Genomic DNA, 13,509 nt, shown 5'->3' on the forward strand with positions numbered 1-13,509 from the left:
CCACGTCCGATCCTCGACCCACCAGGTCTTCCTGCCCCTCGGTCTACTCGACCTACTAGGACTTCCTGCCCCTCGGTCTACCCGACCTACTAGGACTTCCTGCCCCTCGGTCTACCCGACCTACTAGGACTTCCTTGCCTAGCCGCAACTAGGACTTCATGCCCTTCGGTCCACCCGACCTACTAGGACTTCCTGCCTGGTGTCTGGTCCTCTTGATCCGAACATAGGAGCCCCCACTTTCTTTGTTCGAGGTCAATATTGTACTCACATGGTTCAATCAGACCATAGCTCTTGTGCACAGTCGGTGGTTAAACCTTCTGGCAGTCCGGACTCTGATACCAATTGTAGGATCGAAAATAATTTAGATATCTCCACAATGACATGATATTGTCCACTTTGGGCCTAAGCCCTCATGGTTTTGCTCTTGGGCTCTACCCAAAAGGCCTCATGCCAATGGAGATATCTTTTTCTTATAAACCCATGATCTTTTCCATGTGTTTTCAATATGAGACTATGTTTGCAACCTTGCAACCCCAACACTATCATGATATTTAAATCCAAAATTTTTCATTGCTACATGATGATAATTATTATTTCTAGCATGCATGGAAGAATGAAAATTTGAATTAAATTTCAAATTAAGATGTACCTCCCTTACCCTTGAGGCTCCCCCTTTACTCGAGATCCTCTTCTTCTCCCATTTCTTTAGATGTGCTAGCTTCTTAATTTCCCCCTTCTTGGGATATTTGGTGTGGTAGTGACCCTTCTCCCCACACGTGAAGCACACAATGCGCAATCTCCTCCTATGGGCTTCTTCTTTCCTACAACCCTTGTTAGTGTTTAAATTAACTTGAATGGGTTTAGGATTTACCTTCTTCTTACCCAATGGACATCTACTCTTGTAGTGTCCCTTCTCATTGCACCCGAAGCAAATGATGTCATCTCTTGATTTTGCTTCAGTGGAGGTGCTCACTAGGTTGACCACTTCCAAGACCTCCTCTTTATTCTCTTCACTTGTCTTGGATTTTTCTTCAACCTTTGCGGATGTCTCCTCATCCACACTAGTGGATGACATTTCTTCATCCTTCTCCTCTTTCTCCTCGGAAGTTGAGTGCTCTTCACCTTCCGGTTGCTCCTCCTCTACTTGAGCTTCTTCATTCGTTTCTTCGGATTTTTCTTCTTCTTGTGTAAGCATAGGTTCTTCCCATTGAGCCTTCTTTATCTTGCTCCACAAATCATGAGCATTCTTGTATTTTCCTACAAGGCTCATTACGTCATTAGACAAAATATCAATTAATATAGATATTACCTTGTCGTTTGCCTTTGATCGTGTGGTTTGCTCCTCCGTCCAATGTCGTGGTTGGAGCTTCTTTCCCTTCTTGTCCTTCGGGACCTCGAACGGCTCTTTGACCACCATCATGGTGTCCCAATCCGTGTTGAAGAAGACCTCCCCATCTTCATCATCCAATACGTGATGTCCCACAAGCCTCTACCTTCAAGCTTTGGTGGTTCAATTAAGCCAGTCATCTTTGCTTCCTTGGCGGTTAGTCCAATGGAGAGCGGCCTCGCTTTGATACCACTTGTTAGTGATCGGTGGCCGGCTTGAAGGGGGGTTGGATAGACGGCACCCCCAAATACTCGCTTCGTACGTATTTTTTAGCACAACGGAATACAAACAATACAAATACAAATACAAATACGAAAGCTAAAGACTAAGAATGAGAAAGACAAGCAAACCAATTGACACGTTCGTTTATGTGGTTCGGAGATAACTTGCTCCTATTCCACGGCGTGTCCGTAAGATGGGCGATCCCTCAATCCGTCGGTGGATTAATCCCCGGAAACTCCGGCTAGCACAATCCTCCTTGTCGGTGGAGACACCTCGCCACAACTCGATCAAGAGCACTTGGATTGCTAGGGCACTAGTTGACTACTAATTAGAGGTTACCCACCACTAATTTCGTCAGCGATAACCAAGCTTCCAAGCCTTGGTTATATAGGCCGCGGGTTGAAAACCCCGCCTACCAGTCGACTGCCAAAACATGCAGTCGACTGCCCTCTGTGGAAATTCGACCGTTACATCCCAACGGCTCGATTCCACACTAACCGAGCGAACAGAGACATTCTGTTTGCTGCCAGTCGACTGCTAAAACATGCAGTCGACTGCTACAGTACTGCTACAGTAGCTCTACAGTACTGCTACAGTAAAACCCTAAAACTAGGATTTTACTCCGAGTACAATCTCTCATGCACTCGTACCCTCACCCTTATGACTCATTTGACGCTTCATTTGCAGCTTTGACCTCTTGTCTTCAAGCCTACTTCCTTTGGCTCTCGTCCCTCGGATGCATTCAAGCCCGCGGCTCATCCCCAATGTCATCCTTCGCGTATGCCTCGAAGTCGCTTCCCTCGGCCCTTGTCCTCGCTGCCTTGTCCACGGTCCCTCGGATGCTCCATCCTTCACCGGACCCGAAGCCATCAACCTGAGTCACATGTGTATCCTGCAAACCTGCACAACTCAAATACACATATCAAATACAAGGATGAACCTAACTTAAACCCTTTGTCCAAACACCAAAACACATGGTCCCGCGGACCATTGGAATTGCTCCAACAAAATCAACTTTTTTTCATGATATGCATCTTTTCCGTATTAAAAGACAATCTAATTGAAACAAAGCCAAGTCCTTGCATCTCTCTTATCCCCTCAAAAAAAGATATATATATCAACTAAGATTTATAAAATCCATACACTTGAAACAAAAATCCACATGTTAACTATGCTTTTAAGATTGTTACATGTATGTTTAAACCACAGAAGCATGACTATTATTTTATGCATCAGTGAGTTTTCAAGAATCATCCAGAACATAAAATAAGCAAAAGTGTGCAAGGTTAAAAAAAATTCTAAATCTAGAAAAATACCACAAGACATTATCAAAATTGGTACCAAAGATGTTGGCATTCCTAGTGAAAATATTATTGAACTGATTCAACCCACTTTATTATCTAAAAGTTCTGAATTTGATTTATGTACAGTCTCAAAACTATATAGATACATAAAAGTTCTATATTTCATCTAGAATTATATCACCCCATTCTAAAATTCTTTACTAGATAACGATGCATCCTCCTACCTTAATATTTTGCAAAGAGTTGTTAAAGATGTGCTAAAGCTAATCATATGAAATTGTCAACTAGTTAACACAATGAAAGGAACAATTATTTTAAACATTTTTTAGTTTACATTTTACACCAAAACACAACCAAACCAAGGACAAAACTATAAATTCAGCAAATTAAAATGAATAATAAAGTGAACAAAGTGAGGAAATTTGAACCCTAATACCATACTACACAATATATCTCTCTCTCTCTATATATGATGTACCAATTATATTAGGTTGTATCATAGTTACGATACTTATACTTAGCTTCAAGATAATTCTTATAATTTATTTACCGTTGCTATGACATGGATGGTTCATATCGTTGGTAAATAGGGCATTTATTTGAATGTTTAAGGAATTTCACAGTTATGTCTTATTTCTAATCGTTCTTGTTACATGGCCATATCGTATCATATTTACAATCTTTCTAGTTACACATGATCTGGTTTATTTGTTTGTTGTTATGTAGGCAAAGGAGATTTGATGGGGAGCAAAGCTTTTGTGACAGACAAAGGTGACTTGATGTATTCTTAGTTTATTTACCTTCTTGGATGGATGATGGACTTATATAACATTGGGTTGTTGAACTTTGTATAATATTTTCTAGAAGCTTGAACAAGATAGATCTTGTAAAATTTGTTGAGATCTTTATATTTGTTGAATTATCAGTTGAGTTCAATTATTAATATTGTATGTGAAATTAGGATGCGTTGAATGTATATTATCTGTTATTTGAATTTGATGTTTTATGTATCTATGGATTGAATTGCAGAAATAAATTGAATCTGGAAAAAAAATATTTAATATAGGGACGAATTTGGCGACGAAAATGATTTGTCCCCATTCTATCGTAATTAGGGACAAATTTATTTTCGTCCCAGAATCTGGGACGAATCTGTGGATTCGTGGACGAATCCACAAAATTCGTCCTAGAATCTGGGACGAATTCTGGGACGAAAATTTATTTATTAATTGAATTAGTATTTTTGTTGCCAAATTCGTCGCAAATGCTTATGAAATTTATCAACGAATTTGGCAACGAAAATTTAAATCGTTGGCAATTTTTGTTGCCAAATTCGTTGCAATATTAGGGACAAACTTGGCAACAAAAAATAATTTGTCACCGAATTCGTCCCCAAATTTGTTGCAAAAATAGAGACAAATTTGACAACAAAAATTATGTGAATTCGTCCCCAAATTCGTTGCTAAGTTTGCAACAAAAAAATTATTCGTTGCAAATTTGTATGTTTTTTTTGCAACGAAGTTGGGGACGAAAATTTTATTCGTCGCCAATTTCGTCCCCAAATTCGTTGCCCAATTTGCAACAAAAAATTAGTGAATTCATCCCCAAATTCGTTGCTAAGTTTGCAACAAAAAAATTATTCATTACAAATTTGTATGCTTTTTTGCAATGAAGTTGGGGATGAAAATTTTATTCGTCGCCAATTTCGTCCCCAAATTCGTTGCCAAATTTGCAACAAACCATTATGAGAATTCGTCCCTAAATTCGTTGCTAAGTTTGCAACAAAAAAATTTTTCGTTGCAAATTTGTATGCTTTTTTGGAACGAATTTGGGGACGAAAATTTTATTCGTCGCCAATTTCGTCCCCAAATTCGTTGTCAAATTTGCAACAAATCTTAATTCGTTCCAAAAGTTGGTATCAACCATTTTGGGACGAAAAAATTTTCGTCCCTGATTTCGTCCCAAAAAATTTTACAACGAATTTTTTTTTTAAATTCATCCCAAAATTTGTCCTCAAAAGCCTTATTTTTTGTAGTAGGATTCAAACTCTAATCCTTTTATTTATTCTCCTATGTACTTTACCACTATACCACACTTATGGAAGTTTGAAAATATGTATTTGGATCAATGTTTTCTATTTTACTTTATTCAAAGTTTGAGTTACATTTATTTAGGGAAAACTCCGTCTCTAAGAGATACATTAAGGCTGCGTTTGGTAGGATGTAATCTGTCTTGTAATGTAATCCAGATTACATTACAAGACTGATTATTTTGTTTGGTTTGATTTTTAACTTGTAATTTAATGTAATCTGGATTACAAAATGTAATGAAGTTTTGTAATCTGGATTACAAAACAAACATATTGTAATCCGGTTACATTATGAGATCACCTTTTAACAAAAATTTGAATATCAAATATACCCCTAGTCTGTCGCCGCCCAACTTTGTCCGTCGTCACTGCCACCACCCACCACCGCCCCCCAGCAGATGACGACCGGCGTGCGCCGGCGGTCGGCGATCGACGACCGCCGGCGGCCAGCGACCGTCGACCGCCGGCGACTGGCCGGCGACCGGCAGCGGCCGGCGGTCGGCGATCTGCGACCGCCGGCGGCCAGCGACCGTCGACCGCCGGCGACCTGCGACTGGTCGGCGACCGGCAACGGCCGGCGACCGGCGACCGGAAGCGGCCGGCGACCGGCTGCGGCCGGCGACTGGCCAGCGACCGGCGGCGGCCGGCGACCGGCGACCGGCGGCGACCGGCGACTGGCGACCGGCGGCGACCGGCGACCGACGGCGGCCGGCGACCGGCGGCGGCCGACGACCAGTGACGACCGATGACCGGCGATGCCAGGCTATGGCCGGCGACCGACGGCAGTGACCACCGCAAGCTCCGACAGAGATGTAGCACCTGCCGGTAGAAGTCGTAGGATATTTTTATCATTTTATAATAATACGAATTACATTCCTTATAAAAATAATAGACATCAAACAAAAGAATGTAATCACCTTTATAATCAAAGATTATATATATTTTATTACCAAACGTAGTAATGTAATCAAGATTACATTACATTACATTACATTACAAATTTGATTACATTACAAGCTCAATTACATTACGTCTAACCAAACGTAGCCTAAGATGATACAGATATATACTTAGTCGATCAATAAATATTTTAATTAAGCAATATAAAATTATGATAAATACACATCAAATAAGGAAAAGAAGGATAAACTTTTTTAATTAGTTATAATAAAATAAGATTAAATTTATTTAAATATAAATAATAATATAATAGAGGTAAAATTGAATGACATATATATATATATAGATATATATATATATATATATATATATATATATATATATATATATATATATATATATATATATATATATATATATATATATATATATATATATATATATATATATATATATATATATATATTTGATTGTTGTATTATTTAATATTTTTTAATAGTATCAAACATTATTACTCTCAACTAATTAATTCATGTGACATTAATTTTAATCCAATTCATATTGTTTTTTCTCTCTCACCAAATATATATTTATATATATTCTTCGCAAGATGTTTTTAATATGATTTGACATAAAATAGTAAAGAATATAATTTTAAATTTCTAAAAATATTAAAAATGATTATCTATTTATTTTTCTCTATTAATTTGAGAGAGGCTCTTTTTAAAAAGAAATCAAAGAATGCTCAACTTTTTTTGATTTAAAAATCTCCGTAGGTTAAGTTAAACTCCTTCTAATCGGCCCCTGATATATATTAGTCGGATGGTTTAGTGAAATAGTAAATTGGCATTAGTTGTATTCTTTATTTGGTTGTTAGGGATGTGACCAAAAGTGAACTATCAGGTTAAACTATAAAGAAAGACAATTAATGAATGGATCGATTTTAATAATGAGCCACACTTCCTTCAACTAATTTGTCCATCAAATGCCTTTAGAACACTCGATCATATGAATGAATGTTGATTCTGTCCGAACCAGGAGTCAACGAACGCTGGGGATATAGCGCTTCCTGCTGAATCCTCGAGTGCTCCGGCGAACCTACAACAAAACCGAGCCGGGAGGGGTGTCCCGGCGACGGCCCTCCGACGCTCAAGTCAGGCGAGGAATAACAAAGAGGTGGCTTCAGAGATTCAGACCAGCGTACCTCCGGTGAAGAAATGGAGACCTTATATAGACCTCTCGAAGGAGCCTGGGCGCGCCAATCAAAGCAATCACCTGCTTTCGACCATGCCTAGGTATGAGTCTGTCAGAAGGGCATCCATAAGGCCATACCGCTACTGTATCGACCTCTCCATGATGTGACGGCAAGACCCTCTATCGTGAAATCTTGTGTACGGCATAATCATCAGACATGTCTTTGCTGACATCCCATATCCCGAGCCGAACGAATAGGTCGCCGCTAACCTTGTATCTCGCTTATCCCGCCGAACGGACCACCCGCCTTCTTCGGTTCCAGGCAGACACCCGCCACCATTCGGCCCTCCCGCCTTGGCGTGAAACCCAAGCCTATGGCTAGATTATCTCCGCCCGCCGACCGCTCAATCGCTGACGCGCCATTACCCGCTTAGTCGCCCTCCATCCGCCCTCGGCCGACCCTTCGTGAAGTGGGTCCCCATTTTACCGGATCACTTGCCTCCCTTCAAGTCTAGTCGAAGGAGGCGTGAGTCCGATCGACTGGACTGTGTCCGAAGCGGCCGTCGCCTTATCGCTGCTGCTAATATCCCTTGAGCCGCTCGGCTCTTCGCTTTAGATGTCTTGGCGCTCAACGTGGATGTTTGTTTGTCTGTTTTAAAATCACGCAAATCCTTTTCATTAAGTCGAAGCATGCGCGGTATGGGCGCATTAATTGCGCCTGGTGACAGAGCGCCACGTGGCTCTTCTCGGGTGGTGGTGACGATCCGTACGAGAGACGCTTACTTTCCACTGGCGGCCCGATGATGTTGACTTGTTTTCCTCGAAATCGTTTAGCGCTTGGCTATCTGTTTGCATTCATGAATGCAGTATTGGCAAACTGATGGCCGATCGGACTTAATCAATTTAGTACTTGCGAACGCCGTTATTTGGCGCCCTTAGTTTCGCCCAGAAGCTCACGATGCGGGTTCGACTCGATCTTTAACGACGAGCTCGTCGGCGTGGATATTTATAGCCGCGGCCTCGATCTTTAACGACGGAGCTCGTCGGCGGTGATATTTATAGCCGGTCGGCGGTCTCGATCTTTAACGACGGATCTCGTCGGTTTGTCCGCTGGCGCGGCTATCGATCTTTAACGACGGAGCTCGCCGGCGCAGATATTTATAGCCGGCCGGCCTCGATCTTTAACGACGGAGCTCGTTGGGATTTTACGGTCGGCGTGGCTCACGATCTTTAACGACGGAGCTCGTCGGCCGGATATTTATCGGCGCGGCTCTCGATCTTTAACGACGGAGCTCGTCGATATTTACCGCTCGCGGCTCTCGATCTTTAACGACGGAGCTCCGGCGGATATTTATAGCCGGCGGGCGCGGCTCTCGATCTTTAACGACGGGCCTCGTCGGCGCGGATATTTATAATCGGCGCGGCTCTCGATCTTTAACGACGGAGCTCGTCGGCGCGGATATTTATCGGCGCGGCTCTCGATCTTTAACGACGGAGCTCGTCGACGCGGATATTTATAGCCGGCGGGGCTCTCGATCTTTAACGACAGAGCTCGCCGGCGGATATTTATAGCCGGTCGATCTTTAACGACGAGCTCGCCGGCGCAGATATTTATAGCCGGTCGCCCTCGATCTTTAACGACGGAGCTCGTCGGCGCGATATTTATAGCCGGTCGGCGCGGCTCGATCTTTAACGACGGAGCTCGTCGGCGCGGATATTTATAGCCGCGGCCCTCGATCTTTAACGACGGAGCTCGCAGCTTTCCGCTGGTCGGCGCGGCCCTCGATCTTTAACGACGGAGCTCGTCCGCGGGATATTTCGGTCGGCGCGGCTCTCAATCTTTAACGACGGAGCTCGCCGGCCGGATATTTATACTCGGCTCTCGATCTTTAACGACGAGCTCGCCGGCGCGGATATTTATCGGCGCGGCTCTCGATCTTTAACGACGGAGCTCGCCGGCACGGATATTTATACTGCTCGATCTTTAACGACGGAGCTCGCCGCGCAGATATTTAGCGGTCGGCGCGCCTCTCGATCTTTAACGACGGAGCTCGCCGGATATTCTAGCTCGGCTCTCGATCTTTAACGACGGAGCTCGTCGCGGATATTTATAGCTGGTCGGCTCTCAATCTTTAACGACGGAGCTCGCCGGTATTTATAGGTCGCTGCGGCTCTCGATCTTTAACGACGGAGTTCGTGGATATTTATAGCCGGCCGGCTCGATCTTTAACGCGGGTCCGACGTGGATATTTATAGCCGGCCTCGATCTTTAACGATGGAGCCTGCCGGATATTTATAGCTGGTCCGCGGCTCGATCTTTAACGACGGAGCTCGTCGGCGCGGATATTTATAGCCTGGCGCGACTCTCGATCTTTAACGACGGAGCTCGTCGGCGGATATTTAGCCGGCTCGTCCCTCGATCTTTAACGACGGAGCTCGTCGGGCTTTTAAGCCTAATTTGGACAACGTTACTGGCCGATCGGCACGGGGTCTTCGAATCGAGCCTTGGGCTCGTACAATATACCTCCTACCGAGCACCGGGCCTTCGTCGAGTGCTTGGCTCGATAATTTACTCTCCTACCGAGGCACGGGGCCTTCAAGAACTAACCGCTTGCTATGAACACGTAATGCCTTGGGAATAATTTGTTTCCCGATCCGTGGAGTTCGTTCGCTGCTGGATTCGGCTCGGACCATTTCCACATAGCATTTCCGAGCGGCCAACTGATCTCCTCGTACTTCACCGATCTTGTCCTCGACCGGGAATTTGATCTTCTGGTAGAACGTCGACACAACAGCTCGGAATTCGCTTAACGCCGGTCGCCCCAGTATCACGTTGTAGGATGAAGGGGAGTCGACCACCACAAAGTTTGTTGTCCTTGTTCTCCGGAGCGGTTCTTCCCCTAAGGAGATAGCCAGTCTTACCTGTCCGACCGGGAGAACCTCGTTGCCCGTAAACCCGTAGAGGGGGGTTGTCATGGGCAGCAGCTCGGCTTGATCGATTTGTAGTTGATCAAAGGCCTTTCTGAAGATGATGTTGACCGAGCTGCCAGTATCAATGAAGATACGATGGATGGTGTAGTTGGCTATCACCGCTTTGATGATAAGGGCATCATCATGCGACACTTCAACTCCCTCAAGATCCTTGGGTCCGAAACTGATCTCGGGCCCGCTCGCCTTTTCTTGACTGCAACCCACCTCATGGATTCTGAGTTGCCGGGCGCTTGCCTTTCTTGCCCTGTGTGAATCTCCTCCGGTCGGCCCACCCGCAATAATATTGATTTCTCCCCGGGAGGTGTTGTTTCTGTTCTCCTCTTCCCGAGCGGACTGCCTAGGTCGCTCATTGGACCGAGAACGATCTTCATGCCTTGGAGGGAAGCGCTGTTCGGGAGATCTCCTATATGTTCGCCGACCGGACTCTTGATGCCGCTGCCGGCGGTCGGGCGAAGGCGGTCGACGCGGGCCACCCCGTCGTACGGGATGGGTGATTGAAGGCAGGCCCCGACAGTCGCGGGTGTTGTGGGAGTCAGTATTATGGAAAGAGCAAAACATTGGGGTCCATACCCTCTTTTTCTTCATCTTTGACCGCTCGGCCGCTACCTCTTGGACCACCGGGGACTTCGCATGATGTGCCCGGGATGCCTCAACTCTTGGTCCTCTTGGTGGCGGATTGGCGGCGGGCGGCGTCCGTTCGACATGGGTTCCCTTCCGTCGGGCAGCCTCCGCCTCTTCCACGTTTATATACTCATTCGCCCGGTGTAGCATGTGGTCGTAGTCTCTGGGCGGTTTGCGAATGAGCGCGCGGAAGAAGTCCCCTTCCACGAGGCCTTGCGTGAAGGCGTTTACCATTGTCTCCGAGGTGGCTGTGGGGATGTCCACCGCTACCTGATTAAATCGCTGTATATACGCCCGGAGAGATTCTCTTGGTTCTTGTTTGATGGTGAACAGGCTGACGCTTGTCCTTTGATAACGTCGGCAAAGTGATGAAGAAATGTCGTTCGGAACTCCTGGAAACTAGTGATAGAGCCGTCCGGCAACCTCCGAAACCACCTATGTGCAGATTCCGATAGAGTGGTGAGAAATACCCGGCACTTTACGCCATCAGAGTACTGATGCAAGGTGGCGATGCTGTCGAACTTCCCCAAATGATCGTCGGGGTCGGTCGTCCCATTGTAAGCTCCGATCGGCGGTGGTGTGTAGTATTTTGGTAACGGATCCCGATGTATGGCTTCAGAGAACTGTCGGTGAACCTGCTCGGGCGGTGCGTTCGCTCGGGGAGCTTTGCCCTTCCTATGATCCCGAACGGGAGGCTCATCAGATGAAGATCCTTGCTCCCCGTGAGCGGGCGCGATTTATGGGGGAGTACGGAAGAGTGCCTGAGGGAACCCTCCTGTTGAAACATATTCCGGGCGGTCTGCTTGCGCCGCCCGGCCTGCTGAAGCCGAGGTTGTTTGCTGTTGCGCTCGATCATCTTGTGCTCTCTCCTTTTGCTGCGCCACTATCTTGGCTGCCCTCGCCTCGACTATAGCGTCCAACTCTTCTTGTGAGAGTACCACGGTATGTAGTCTTCCAGCCTCGTCCATTGCCTCTGCTCGGATGCAAGTGCGTTCCCACAGACGGCGCCAAATTGATCCTGTCCGAACTAGGAGTCAACGGACGCTGGGGATGTGGCGCTCCCTGCTGGATCCTCGAGTGCTCCGGCGAACCTGCAACAAAACCGAGCCGGGAGGGGTGTCACGGCGACGGCCCTCCGACGCTCAAGTCAGGCGAGGAATAACAAAGAGGTGGCTTCAGAGATTCAGACCAGCGTACCTCCGGTGAAGAAATGGAGACCTTATATAGACCTCTCGAAGGAGCCTGGGCGCGCCAATCAAAGCAATCACCTGCTTTCGACCATGCATGGGTCTGTCAGAAGGGCATCCATAAGGCCATACCGCTACTGTATCAACCTCTCCATGATGTGACGGCAAGACCCTCTATCGTGAAATCTTGTGTACGGCATAATCATCAGACATGCCTTTGCTGACATCCCATATCCCGAGCCGAACGAATAGGCCGCTCGGCTAATCTTTGTATCCTCGCCCTTATCCTGGCCGAACGGACCACCCGCTCGGCCCTTCGGTTCCAGTCGGGCAGACACCCGCTCGGCCATTCAGTCCTCCCGCCTTGGCGTCGGAAACCCAAGCCTATGGCTAGGTTATCTCTGGCTCCGCTCGGACCTGTTCAACTGCTTGACGCGGCCATTACCCGCTTAGTCAGCCCTCCATCCGTCCTCAGGCTGGGACCCTTCAGGAAGTGGGTCCCACATTCTTACCGCCGAATCAAATGCTATGGAAATTCAGTGAGGAACAAGATGATATATCTTATCATCATGATCGTAATTATTTCTTCTTTGATGATTTGTATTTTAAATCATTACTTTTTTATAATGGAGATTTTCTTAATCATGAATGTTGGTACTGAGAATACAACATTAAATTCAAAGTTTTAATGTATGACTATGATTAAAGTTAGATTTGTTGAGATCTAACAAGTTAATGTTAAGTGTGCAGGAGCAAGTTATTTGGTAGTGATAAAGTCCTGATTGAAAACTAGACAATAACTAAGTTCTAGTAGAACTAGACAACTGAAGTTCTGTTTGAAAACCAGGTAGGGAGCTAAGTCTTGGTTGTGAACTAAGCAAGTCCTAGTTAGGAACTAGATGGATCAAGTTCAGGTGGAGTCAATTAGGAGCTGAAGGTTTGACAGAAAAATTCAAATGGAGTCAGGTAAGTATGGACAATAAACAAGTCTAAGTGGAATCAGCTAGAACTATAGCTTGGTAACTCAGTCTGGATGGGTCAGTTGGGAGCTGAACATTTAGAATCAAAGTAAGTGCGAGTAACTTACAATCTTATATCATATTCATTACGTGTAACCATTGTAGGGAAGCGAAGTTTGACGATTCTAGGAAATCGGGGGGAGACAAACAAAGTCGGAGAGTCCAAGTGACCGTAGTCGGGGCGACCGGAGTGTACGAACGATTTCTAGGCGATTGGTAAAAGACATTATCCAGGGATCCAGGCGAGTCGGGTCAAGATCAAGGTTGGCTTTTCTCCAAGTGACAGAAGAGCCTCAGATTGACCTGAGAACGCGAACAACATTGTCGACTAGATAGACGTTACAACCACGTTAACACCCTCTAGGTGAACAGGGAGGCTCAGGTCGATCGGAGGATGCCACGCCAACAATAGAAGAGGGGTTATATAAAAGGTCTCAGGATAGAGATTTCAATACGCTCAATTCCTTACATTCTCATGATATTATGGTTGTGCTCTAGTGCTCTCGTGCTTTCTGTATTGCAACACGTTGCAACTTTGAGCTTCAATTTTGATCTACAACACCTATCATAATCTTTCATTTTTTTTTCCTTGTGT

This window comes from Zingiber officinale, chromosome 4A (genome assembly GCF_018446385.1).
Source record: "Zingiber officinale cultivar Zhangliang chromosome 4A, Zo_v1.1, whole genome shotgun sequence".
Taxonomy (NCBI): Eukaryota; Viridiplantae; Streptophyta; class Magnoliopsida; order Zingiberales; family Zingiberaceae; genus Zingiber; species Zingiber officinale.